Source organism: Chiloscyllium punctatum, chromosome 24 (genome assembly GCF_047496795.1).
Source record: "Chiloscyllium punctatum isolate Juve2018m chromosome 24, sChiPun1.3, whole genome shotgun sequence".
NCBI classification, from domain to species: domain Eukaryota; kingdom Metazoa; phylum Chordata; class Chondrichthyes; order Orectolobiformes; family Hemiscylliidae; genus Chiloscyllium; species Chiloscyllium punctatum.
Genome location: NC_092762.1, coordinates 50363548 through 50375891, shown reverse-complemented (window position 1 = coordinate 50375891; position 12344 = coordinate 50363548). Strand labels below are relative to the sequence as shown.

The window sequence follows — 12344 nt, the reverse complement described above, 5'->3', positions numbered from 1 at the left end:
ACAGATGGTGCAGCGCCAAGGATGTTGGTCAAGACATCGGGGAGGTGGCGAGTGGTGGGGCGTGTAATAAATCAGGCAGATTTTGTAAAATAAGGTGATACACGTCCCCACGCATCACAATGTGAAATCCTCCAAAAAGCTTCACAAAACTGACACTTAGCTACAAAAATTAAGATTCAGCCCCTGAAGACTGGCTAGAATATAGCACAACTCGGCAGTATAGATGTCAATCACAAGTAATCAGTTGAAGATTCTGATGAATTGCACTATACAGTACCATGCAAAATTTACTGAGCCCAACACAAAAAAAACCACAGTCTAACTACTATTTTTGTTTCTATTTTTACTGGCGTTCTTGATGGCCCACCCATAAGCTTCACTATTTCTATAGAAAATCATGCAATAACACAGCACCACATGGGAACACAACCATGGCATTCTTGGAGAACTATCCTCAGACATTCAACTGCATGGCCAAATTCCACTCCAACTCTATTGGCAAGTTTGCGGACAGCACTACTGTTGTAGGTTGGATCTCAAACAATGATGAGACAGAATACAAGAAAGAGATGAATGGCTAGCGGTATGGTGTAATAGTAACAATCACTCCATCATTCTGCAAAAAAGGAGCTAGGAGAGGGAGGACTGCAGATGCTGGAGATCAGAGTCAAAGTGTGGAGCTGGAAAATGCGCAGCCGGTCAGGCAATAGGAAAGTCGATGTTTCCAGCATAAGCCTTTCATCGCGAATGTGTGCGTGCACAAGAGGGCTGAGTGATAAATAGGTAGGGGTGGGGCTGTGGGAGAAGGTAGCTAGGAATGCAACAGGTAGATGAAGGTGGGGTGTGGTGGTGATAGGTCAGAGCGGATAGGTGGGAACGAAGATGAAGAAGTTCAAAAGGGCAGTGCCAAGTTAGAGTGTTGGATCTGGGATAAGGTGAGGAGAGTGGAGAGGTGGTAATTGGTGAAATAGATATTGACGCTGTGTGGTTGCAGCGTCGCAAGGCAGAAGATGAGGTGTCTTTCCTCCACTGGCCCAAGACTTATGTCCTTGGTGGAACGGGAGGGGGAGTTGAAGTATTCGGCCACAGGGTGGCAGGGTTGTTTAGTGCATGTGTCCCAAAGATGTTCTCTGAAATGTTCTATAAATTGGCGTCCCATCACCCTGACGTAGAGGAGACCACATCGAGAGCAACAGACAAAGGAGAGATGGTGTTTGGATGTGCAGGAAAATCTCTGCCAGATGTGAAAGGATCCTTTGGGGCCTTGGATGGAGTTGAGGGGGGGGGGGGGGGGGGGGGGGGGGGAGGTGTCGGTGCAGGGTTTACACTTCTTGCGATGACAAGGGAAGGTGCCGGTTATTGACTTCAGAAAGCGGAGTGGACAGCACACCCTCCGTCTGCATCAATGGGGCTGAGGTGGAGATGGTCGACAGCATCAAGTCCCTAGGAGTGATGGTTACCAACAAACTGTCCTGATCCACCCTCAAAGTGACAGTCCAGCAAGCACAACACACCTCTACTTCCTCAAAAGGCTAAGGACATTCAGCATGTCCACAAAGCCTCTTACCAACTTTTACAGATGCATCACAGAAAATATCCTATCTGGATGCATCAGGCTGTGGGAAGACAACTGCTCTTCCCAATACCACAAGAAATTATAGAAAGTTGTGAATACAGCCCAATCCACCACACAAATCAGTGTTCCAACTATTAACTCCATATATACTTCCTGGTGCCTTGGGAAAGCAGCCAATATAATCAAAGACCCTCCCCACCCTGGTTAGAATCTCTTCCAACCTCTTCATTTAAGTAGAAGATAAAAGTTTGAATATGCATACAAACAGATTCAAAAGCCGTTTCTTCCCAACTGTTATCAGACCTTTGAACAGACCGGAGTAGAAAATTGTGCAGCTGGAAAAGCACAGCAGGTCAGGCAACATCAGACAAGGAGTGTCAACATTTCAGGTGTAAATCCTTCAACAGGAACGTGGGCTTATGCCCAAAACACAGACTCTCCTGCTGCCTAACCGGCTGTGCTTTTCCAGCACCACACTTATTAACTCACTCTCCAGTATCTGCAGTTCTCACTTTCTCCATTTGAACGAACCCCTCAAATATTCATATTGATCTCTCTCTGCACCCTACGTGGCTGTAATACTGCACTCTGTTCTGCAACCTGATGCACTTTTTATTGTATGATCTGCCTGTAGAGCACGCAAAACAATACTTCTCGCTGCATTCCAGAATGTGTGATAACAATAAATCAAACAAATTTTCTCGTTACTAAACTCTCACAATATGGAGATGGTACAGAATATGATGTTGACATGGATCATCAGTCATTATTTAGACTGGCAGGTGAGATTCAAGGGACTGAATGACATACTCCTGCTCCTAATTCCTATCACAATCTAATTCAAACCTTCTGCTGAGAACATCCCTTATTCTAGAGAAAGAAATGTAGTCTTGTAACCCATCTGTTACTACAATTGCGACCACACTGATCTGCATACTTAAAATCAAGTCTCAATTCCATCATTAACCAACCCAGTTTTCCCAGAGAGCATGTATTCTTTGCTAGACTGTGATCAGTGCATTATCAGAGCAGTTTGTGTCGTTAGGAGAAGGTCATTCAACTACTGATAATTTTAGATCAATCTAACATCCATTCTAAAAAGTCTTGAAAACATTACGAAGCAGGCAAACATATTGAATGATCTCTGGAGAATAAAATCAAAGAGCAGTGGAAACCCTCCAAATCCATAAAATTTGCATCCCCCAGCTGTCACAAATTGTAATCATGTGGAGAAAGTATTCCTACATTGCATATTACACAAGAGAATTCCAGATTTTGATACATAAAGGAATTATGTTTCTAAATCAGAAAAGTACAATTTTGGAGCAGAACTTTCAGGTAGTGGTCTTTCTCTATTCCTGCTGACCTTACCCTTTAACTTATATGCAGTGCTGCCCTACGCTCACTGACTCGAGACCCTTAATTGTTTATCTGTGCCACAGATTGTACTTTATAGCTGAAAACAGTAGGTGTAGAGTGCAATAGCCAGATAACTGTACAAGCATGTTGATAAACATGGCTGCAATTCTGCTCCCTTGCTAATTTTCTTTTCATATTTTAAAATGATTTACAAAATACGAAGTAGAGCAAGTAAGCCACATGAAAACATTTAAAATCTGGTTTAATGCCGCATTGGAAACAAGCCTGAGTGGAGTGAGATGGCTTCCCATAGGAGTCTCGCACTGCTACGCTTCAAAATCAATTATAGCCATTAGTGTGTCAGAAAGCAGAAGTCATTTTGCAGTTATGCAAATCAACATGGTGGCATAACTGTACTCTACCAACAAAAACAGTTTATAGTTCTAGAGCATTCTTGATTACATTTGATTTCCAACTTTATTAATCCAAATAAAAGTGTCAACAACACAAGAGTTACTCACTGCATTATAAAAAATGAATAAAACAATCCAGAGTCCCAGTAAAAAAAAAAGAAATAATGATTGAAGTTGTTTTTGCATGTTGCTGTTAGTGCTGAGATAACAAAACATAAATATTGCACCATACCACAGGTATACAGCACATTTATTAGGCCCAGTTGTGGAGGCAAACAATGGGATTGGAGACCAGAAAAACAATTAAATAGCTACTCCCTTTATATTTAGGAAGAAAGTGGAAGAACAGTGTGGCTTCAGTTGATGACACCATCTCTGGGCAAAAGTGCCGATAATTTTCAACTGTTCCACAACAATGGAATTCTGACAATAAGATCAATTTCCCTTCAATTTCCAGAATAATAGTTTAAATTAACAACCATGGTCCCTTAAAATGATGCTAGATCAATCTCCCGATGACTGGAGAATGCAATCTGCAATCTTTTTATCCTTTCATGGGACATGGGTACCGCTGGCAAGGCCAGCATTTGTTGCTATCCACAACTGCCTTGAAGATAGCAGTGATCCTCTTTTAAATGAGTGGTGTCCAACTAGAACACACCAACAGAATGACTGGAAAGGGAGTTTTATCCCACAAATTAGATGAAAACCTGACATCTGTGATGCTGGGGACATGTGGAACGAGCAAGACACATAATACACTCAACGCTTCTGAAAATTTTGGTAAATGCTCAGTCCCATCTTTTGCAGCAATGGATCAGAGTCAGGAAGCAAGTTACTCACTATTGAATTTCCAACCGCTTATTAACTTGCTTTTATTAGCACAGAATGTACACGGCTGGTCCACAGGTTCAGTTTTTAACAGCATGGAAAAAGGCCCTTTGGCTCCATCTTGTACACACTGGTCAACAAGCATCTATACTTTCTAATCACTGTTTGTCATTTTTATAAACGATCTGGAGGGGGCGTAGAAGGATGGTTAGGAAATTTGCAGATAACACTAAGGTAGGCAGAGTTGTGGATAGTGCCAAAGGATGTTGTGGGTTACAGAGGGACATAGATAAGCTGCAGAGCTGGAGGAGAAGTGACAAATGGAGTTTAATGCGGAAAAGTGTGAGGTACTTCACTTCAGAAGTCATAACAGGAATGCAGAGTACTAAGCTCATGGTAAACTTCTTGGTAGTGTGGATGAACAAAGATCTGTGTCCAGGTGCATAAATCCCTGAAAGTTGCCACCCAGGTTGACAGAGTACATGGTGTTTGGCATTTATTGCTAGAGGGATTGATTTTCAGAGCCACGAGGTCATACTTCAGCTGTACAAGACACTGGTAAGGCTGCACCTGGAATATTGCATGCAGCTCTGGTCACCACATTATAGGAAGGATGTGGAAGCTTTGAAGGGGTCAGAGGATATTTACTAGGATGTTGCCTGGTATGGAAGGAAGGTCTTACCAATAAAGTCTGTTTTCGTTGGAGAAGATGATGATTGAGAGGTGACTTAATCGAGACATAAGATAATCAGAGGGTGGACGGTGGACGGTGAATGGTGAAAGCGAACATGACAGGACATAGCTTTAAATTAAGGCGTGAGAGATTTAGGACAGATATTAGGGGTAGTTTCCTTACTCAGAGTAGTCAGGGTATGGCATGGCCTGCCTGCAACAGTAGTAGATTCACTAACGTTAGGGGCAATTAAATGGGCCTTGGACATACATATGAATAATAATGGAACGGCATAGGTTACATGGGCATCAGATTATTTTCGCTGGTCGCCGCAACATTAAGCGCTGAAGGGCCGGTATTGCTCTGTAATGTTCTGTGCTCGATCTATCCTAATTTTAATTTCTAGTACTTGGCCCATAGCCTTTTGCACTATAAGGTTTCAAATGCTCATCTAAAGACTTCAATCAACTTCTGGTCAACAGCAACCCCAAGATATTCATAATAGGGAATTCACTAATGGTAAAACCACTGAATGGCAAGGACAGTGGTTCGATCATCATCTTTTGCAGATGGTCACCAATGTGTACAAATGGTACTTGCCACCTGTCAGAGCAAGTCTGAAGGACGTCCAGATCTTGCTGCTTATTTGCTAGCCAATGCTTGGAGTAAGACAGGAATGAAATCAGAAACCAAGCAGCCCTGGTGGATCCCAAAATTAGCAGTGAGCAGGTTATCACTGTCCAAATGCTGCTTGACAGTACTGATAGGGCATACCACAGTGATTCACCACACTGAAGGAAATTACAAAGTAGGCAGGCTGTTCCCACAGGCAGATTTGAAAACTAGAACAAGAATTTCAAAGTCATGACGTTGCTAACCAGGAGCCAATATAAGTCAGTAAATACAGGGGCTGAGACCAAGGCATTATAGTCAACATGTGTTTTTGGCAACAGGTTTGTAAATAACTAGTTCAGTGATAAGCTTAGATAGAACTAATTAGATAGTAAAAACAAAATCAGAAGTTTGCAGACAAAGCGTAAAGAACAAATTAAACCTGTTGAAGTGCCTGCACACTAACTTTAATGTTACACCAGGATAGCCCCACCATGGGGTGGCACAGTGGCTCAGTGGTTAACACTGCTGCCTCACAGCACTAGGGACCCCTGTTCAATTCCTGCCTCAGGTGACTGTCTGTGTGGAGTTTGCATATTCTCCCCATGGCTGCAGTCATGTGTTGCAGGTACACACACAAAGTCATTAGGGAGGGAATCAAGGATTTTGACCCAGAAACACTGAAGGAATGATAATATATCATATCACTTTATATATCACTTGGAGGGGAACTTGCAGATGATAGCATCTATCTGGCAATGTAGATGATCATCCAAATATGTTCTATCTGCAAAATAAGCAGGACAAATCCAATGCAACCATTTACAGACCTATCAAATGTTTCTCTATCATCAGCAAATCAATAGAAGGGGTCATTGAGATTGCTCTCAAGCAGTACTCATTAACCCAGTGTGCACCACAGCCCTTTTAGCCGTGGGTTAAGCATAGGCAAAAGAGCTGAAGCCCAGAAGGGAGGCAAGAGGCACTGCCCTCAAAATTAAGATAAAGGATATTTTAAGATATCAAGCAAAACTGGAATCACGGCAGGATGAGGGTAAAAGTTCTGCACGTTGGAATCATAACTAGCACAAAAAGGAAAATAACTGCCATTGTTGGAGGTCAATCATTTCCGTCATAGAGATGTAAGCACGGAAACAGACCCTTCGGTCCAACCTGTCCATGCCGACCAGATATCCAAAACCAATCTAGTCCAATTTGCCAGCACATCTCCGTGAAAGTTCCTCTTGATAGTGTCCTTGGCTTTATCAGCTGCTTCATCAATGATCTTCACTCCAACAGGAGGTCAGAAGTGGGTATGTTTGCTGGTGATTGCACAACATTCAGCTCAAAAAGGGTGAAAAAAAGTCATGTCCATACGCAGAAAGACATGAATAGCATCCAAGTTTAGGTTGAGAAGTAGCAAATAACATTCTTGCTCCACATGTGTCCAGCAATAAGCATCTCCAATGAGAGAATTAAACAAGACAGGTGATTAACTCTCAATATTCAATGGCATTACCATTGCTGAATCTCCCATTAACATCCTGGGAGATTACCATTGACCAGGTCAATCAAAAATATTGTGGCTACTATAGGTCAGTTGCTTGGAATTCAATGGCAAATAACTCACTCACTAGCTTCCTAAAACCTCTCTTCCACCTACAAGACAAGTCACTAGTGTAATGGATTACTCTCCACTTCTTGGAGTGGTGCAGCTGAAGAAGTTTGACACCAGCTGGACGAAGGAGCCCTTTCAATAATACCTTTTCAATAACTGTGAAACTCACTCACTGAATCAAAGCAGTAGCAGTGAGTACCAACTACTGACAGGGGCCTCAAACTGGGACACATTGTTACTAAATAAAAGGACATGCATTTAAATCTGAGATGTTAAGGAATTTCTTCTCCCATATGCAATGCCTGTTATTCTCTAGCCCATAGAGTTGTAGAGGCTAGATTACCAAGTATTTAAGAAGCATTGGATAGATTTTTGAAAGATTGACAAGTGAGGCCTATGAGGAGCTGGCACAAAAGACAAGTTGAGGCCTGGGACAGATCAGCGATGATCTTGTGGAATTACAAACCAGGTTTGAAGGGTTGAAGGCCCTACTCCTGATCTTTTGTTTTATCTCATGTCATTATATGAAGGACAGTTACTCTCACCTCCCATCTGGAGTTCAGCCATTTGCTCCAAGGCTTGAACCAAGGCTGTGATGACATCAGTGGTCCTGCAGGGGTGCATCAGTGAGCAGGTTGATGTAAAGAAAGTGCTGCTCGATAGCACTGTCGATGAGCCCTTCCATTACTTCAGTGATAACCAAGAGCAGACTAATGCAAGGATAACTGGTTAGATTTGATTTGTCATCTTTTGCATACAGGGCAATTTTCCACATAGCTAATTTTGTGTTTGCACTGGACAACTTAGCGAGTGGTCCTGCATGTTTTTTTAAATAGTAACAGGAACCCTACACTAGATCTAATCCATCTAAATGTTGACTTGGTGATCTTAATGCCAACACTTGAATGCCTGAAACAAGAAACTGCTCAACTGTTGAATAAGAATACTTTTCTCATCAAGGTGAACAGTGAAGTACATTCATAAGCAAAGAACAAAAGTGATCACGCTCTCTCCTCGAAGTAAAATTACATTTAGACCGAATAGTTAGTAGCAAAGAGTCTCAAATACTACACTTAACTGCACAACACAAAGATTTAAAAGAAACGTAATGCGAGTGTCCTTATGTTAAGACACTCAATGCACTGTACCTCAGGACTTGTGACCTCCATGAATATAAAATCCCCTTACAGGGTGTAAAACATGGTGTTAGGATGTTTTACAGCAGGTACTGTATGATAAAATTAGTCGTCTTCCTTCCCAGAATAATACATTCATTAAAATATAATGCAAGCTGGTTGAAGAGTAGATGACCACTAAGTGGCAATAGAAGAGATAAAATACTTAAAAGACTATCCCACAGAATTAACAAAATATCAACATTCCAGGCTAATTTTCAACTGAGCAACAGTTATGAAGTAAGAGCACGTCAAAGTGAGAGCACACAATGAAATAGAACGGTTGCTAAACACATTTGAATCAGAGGTGAATACATTTCCTCAATCTACATTGTAAATATTGAATTCCCCAGTTAAAATATTGAAGTTTGATAACTTCAGCTGCAACATATTAAAATTTCAAAAGGTGCAAATACGTCAGTTGATATTCAAGTTCACAGTTTCCTAAAACAATTGGCTCCAAAATGTATTGCCTCAAAGCTCTCCTGGAGGTAAATTTAATCCTACCCGGCAGTCTATCAAATAACAACCATACCCAGTTCACAAGCAGTAAACTGCCAATCTTTACAAGCTGTCCCTGACTCTCATGTCCCTGCTTGACACCAGAGTGAGGCTTTACCAGGCAAAGCAACATCGGCACTTGGACTAGGAATCAATGCAAATTAGTGCTTAACAACGGAGATTGCAAATATTTTTTCTTTACTTCAATCAGGAATTATATAATGTTATATTCACCGCACATGCGCGCATAGCATATTGTGCCGAAAACAAAGTTTTCCATTAGCTTTAAGTAGATGATGCACAGGCATGATCAGTGGCAGCATTTTTCAGTAGTTTTATAGTAGTTCTGATAGCTGAAGCCACAAGGTGTGCTGACAGCTGTCAAAGTAGTTAACAGATGAGCCATTCTGATTTCACGATTTTACATGCAGGAGCACAACTCGAAATGCTTCCGAAAGGGATGGAGATGCATGGTAAGTGGACGTATTGAATGGCTATGCATAAATAACTGTGTAATTTGGGAATTAGTGGTGTTCATCTGGCCTTCATGTGAATCACAAACAGCCTAACCTGCCAGATAACCCACTTATTTGGTTTCTTCATGCAGACTATGACAACCTAAATATTGCAAGACTACAGAAAAGTCAGTAAATATTCAAAACACATTCAATATAACAAACAGATTGAGGGACAGCAGGTGGATATCAAAATCTCTAAGGAGCTCAAAAGTGCATCCCTGACCATCTGTTTCTTTCAGAGTTCTGCAATAGGTTGTAGTTTACTTACCTTATAATTAGAAGATGTTTGGTATTCTCATACAAGACAAAGCAGATAAACTGGTTGTTTGCACCTGCAATTAAGAACAGAGGTGTCAATTACAGGGTATTGCCAGACTGTTAAATTGGATAAACTGCAGGATAGGTTTTCCCATCATTTAAAAAAAATCAACTCAGCACACTGGCTTTGAAAGACCATATTTTTCCAACTTACTGATTACTTCTTCTAAACTCTTTGACCTTCTTTGGGCAGCACTCCTGTACTTCAGATATTCTTCACAGTAGTTCTTGAACAGCACATCTCAGCAGTCTTTCAACTGCATCACTAATAAACGACCTCAACTGTTTCCCAATCTCAACCTTTTGAGTAAAAGGCCATTGGACGGAGATCTAGTGCAAAAACCCTGGTTGAGTTGATGTTCGTTAGCAGGCCCCTGGGACCAACTTTGACAATCCAATTTATGGTCTCACTGATAGCGACTTACTTGGCAAAAGGTTTTGGACGTTTTGTTTACTGTTACAACAGATGGCCACTCCAACACAAGCTGTTGTGGTGGTGGGGAGGCTTTTGTTATATCCATTTCAAAATTGATGGATATAATTTTGTTACATGATTTGCAATCAAAGGGGTGCAGAAAGGAGAAAGGGAATCTCAAAAATTAGATTGACCGATTCAATTCATCAACTGACTGATTTGTTTTACCAAAAGAAAGTGCACAAAGAGATGGTTTAATGGTATTGGTCTGGTAATAGATGGTTAAACTAGTTGTTCAAAGATCTACATTCCGCATAATTATGTTCCTTTGGTCTTAACTGATTGTACTGCACCAATCAAATAAGTCTAAGTAACAGATCAGACTGGAACAGAGAATAACAACTACACAATTCTTACGTGATACTAAAATATCATTTTTAGTGTTGGATAGAGTCTCCATTTTCTCCTGATTCACCACATGGATTCATCACGGAACTGCAACTTAGCTACAATTTACCTCATTGCTCTTGGAATTACTGCTGAGTTAAAAGAAAGTAGCCCAGTCTTCCTATTAAAATTACTTTACTGGTAGAATGTGAACGTCAGATGAGACCAAGGTAAGTATGGGATATAATGCTCTCCGCAAATCCCTATCGGCATTCTGTAGACTCAAACGTATACAATGATCTGGGAGAATTGCTATACCCTATCAAAGCCTTCATGAAAAAAGGGAGCTAAGGCAGAAGAGAAATGCCAAGAAATTCTGGAGGAGATTTCACTCATGTTGCTTTTATACCTTTTGACCCAATACTGGAATGATCAGAATGGAATGGGCAGCACGGCGGCACAGTGGTTAGCACTGCTGCCTCTCAGCACTAGAGGCCCGGGTTCAATTCCCACCTCAGGCGACTAACTGTGTGGAGTTTGCACATTCTCTCAGTATCTACGTGGGTGTCCTCCAGGTGCTCCGGTTTCCTCCCACAGTCCAAAAATGTGCAGGTTAGGTGAATTGGCTATGCTAAAATTGCCAGTATTGTTAGGTGCAGGGGAATGGGTCTGGATGGGTCGCGCTTCGGCGGGTCGGTGTGGACTTGTTGGGCCGAAGGGCCTGTTTCCACACTAAGTAATCTAAAATCTAACATCTAAACTATCACTCAAGTTACACAAACATTCATCAGATAATAAACTCTTAACTTCTAATTTATCTTAATTGGTTTTTCCTCCCCCCACCTACACAGTAATGTGGTTCTTTTTGCATCAAGTGTTTTATGAATGGACAGAATAAATATTGAAGAACATTAGTCTGCTTTCATCTATAAATAACAGGAGTTTTTTTTGCTTTAGAAATCAATAGCTTGGAAAGATTTTGGTAGTAGTTGAGAAAGTTTTCAGGCTCCTGGCCCATCTGTTTCTTATCACTAGGACTGCCACACCCTTCTTCCTTTTTCATTGTTTAAATTCTTTTCCTAACATCAAGTTCATCTTTAGGTGAGGAAGGAGGTTAAGAGAGGCTGCTGCAGCAGAGAACGCAATGTGGATCTGGCCATTCCTCATGGCTGCATCCTGGTGTGTCCTTTGACTAGATTACCTTTGATGGCAGCTGAAGAAAAGGTGGGCCTGGGCCTGGAATTCCAATGGTCTGGGTTTTCCTCAAGGCTTCTGCAGCATCATCGTGCTGACATGGTTGGTCTGGCCCAGCCTAGGACTCCTTTCTGCTGCTTCAGTGGCTGTTTGTGTCAACATCAATATGGGTCTCCTTGTGGAGGCTTCAGTCAGTCCATGACCCTATAGGGCATTCTCTTCAGCATCATGGGGGTCCGGCCTGGGATTCCAAAAGGGGGTTGGGTCCTCAAGTAGGAAGACTTTGTCTTCTTTATCCTTTATTATATCATGTTAGGACAGAAGGCGTTTGGTATGCTTTCCTTTATTGGTCAGAGTATTGAGTACAGGAGTTAGGAGGTCATGTTGCAGCTGTACAGGACATTGGTTAGGCCACTGTTGGAATATTGTGTGCAATTCTAGTCTCCTTCATATCGGAAAGATGTTGTGAAACTTGAAAGGGTTCAGAAAAGATTTACAAGGATGTTGCCAGGGTTGGAGGATTTGAGCTACAGGGAGAGGCTGAACAGGCTGGGGCTGTTTTCCCTGGAGTGTCAGAGGCTGAGGGGTAACCTTATAGAGGTTTACAAAATTATGAGGGGCGTGGATAGGATAAACAGACAAAGTCTTTCCCTGGGATCGGGGAGTCCAGAACTAGGTTTAGGGTGAGAGGGGAAAGATTTAAAAGAGACCTAAGGGGCAACTTTTTAATGCAGAGGGTGGTAAGTGTATAGAA

General features: G+C 41.7%; 1 protein-coding gene across 2 annotated transcripts in view; it reads right to left on the bottom strand.

Moving 5' to 3' along the window:
• The window catches only part of kdm4b (lysine (K)-specific demethylase 4B), a 499010-nt gene that overhangs the window by 416064 nt on the left and 70602 nt on the right, over positions 1-12344 (bottom strand). The window contains exon 2 of one of the 2 annotated variants that reach the window (XM_072593816.1): positions 9545-9608. The exons of the other annotated variant lie outside the window; for it this stretch is intronic. The gene's annotated coding sequence lies outside the window, so the exon portion shown is untranslated. The remainder of the gene's footprint in view (positions 1-9544; positions 9609-12344) is intronic. 2 annotated transcript variants of the gene reach the window in all.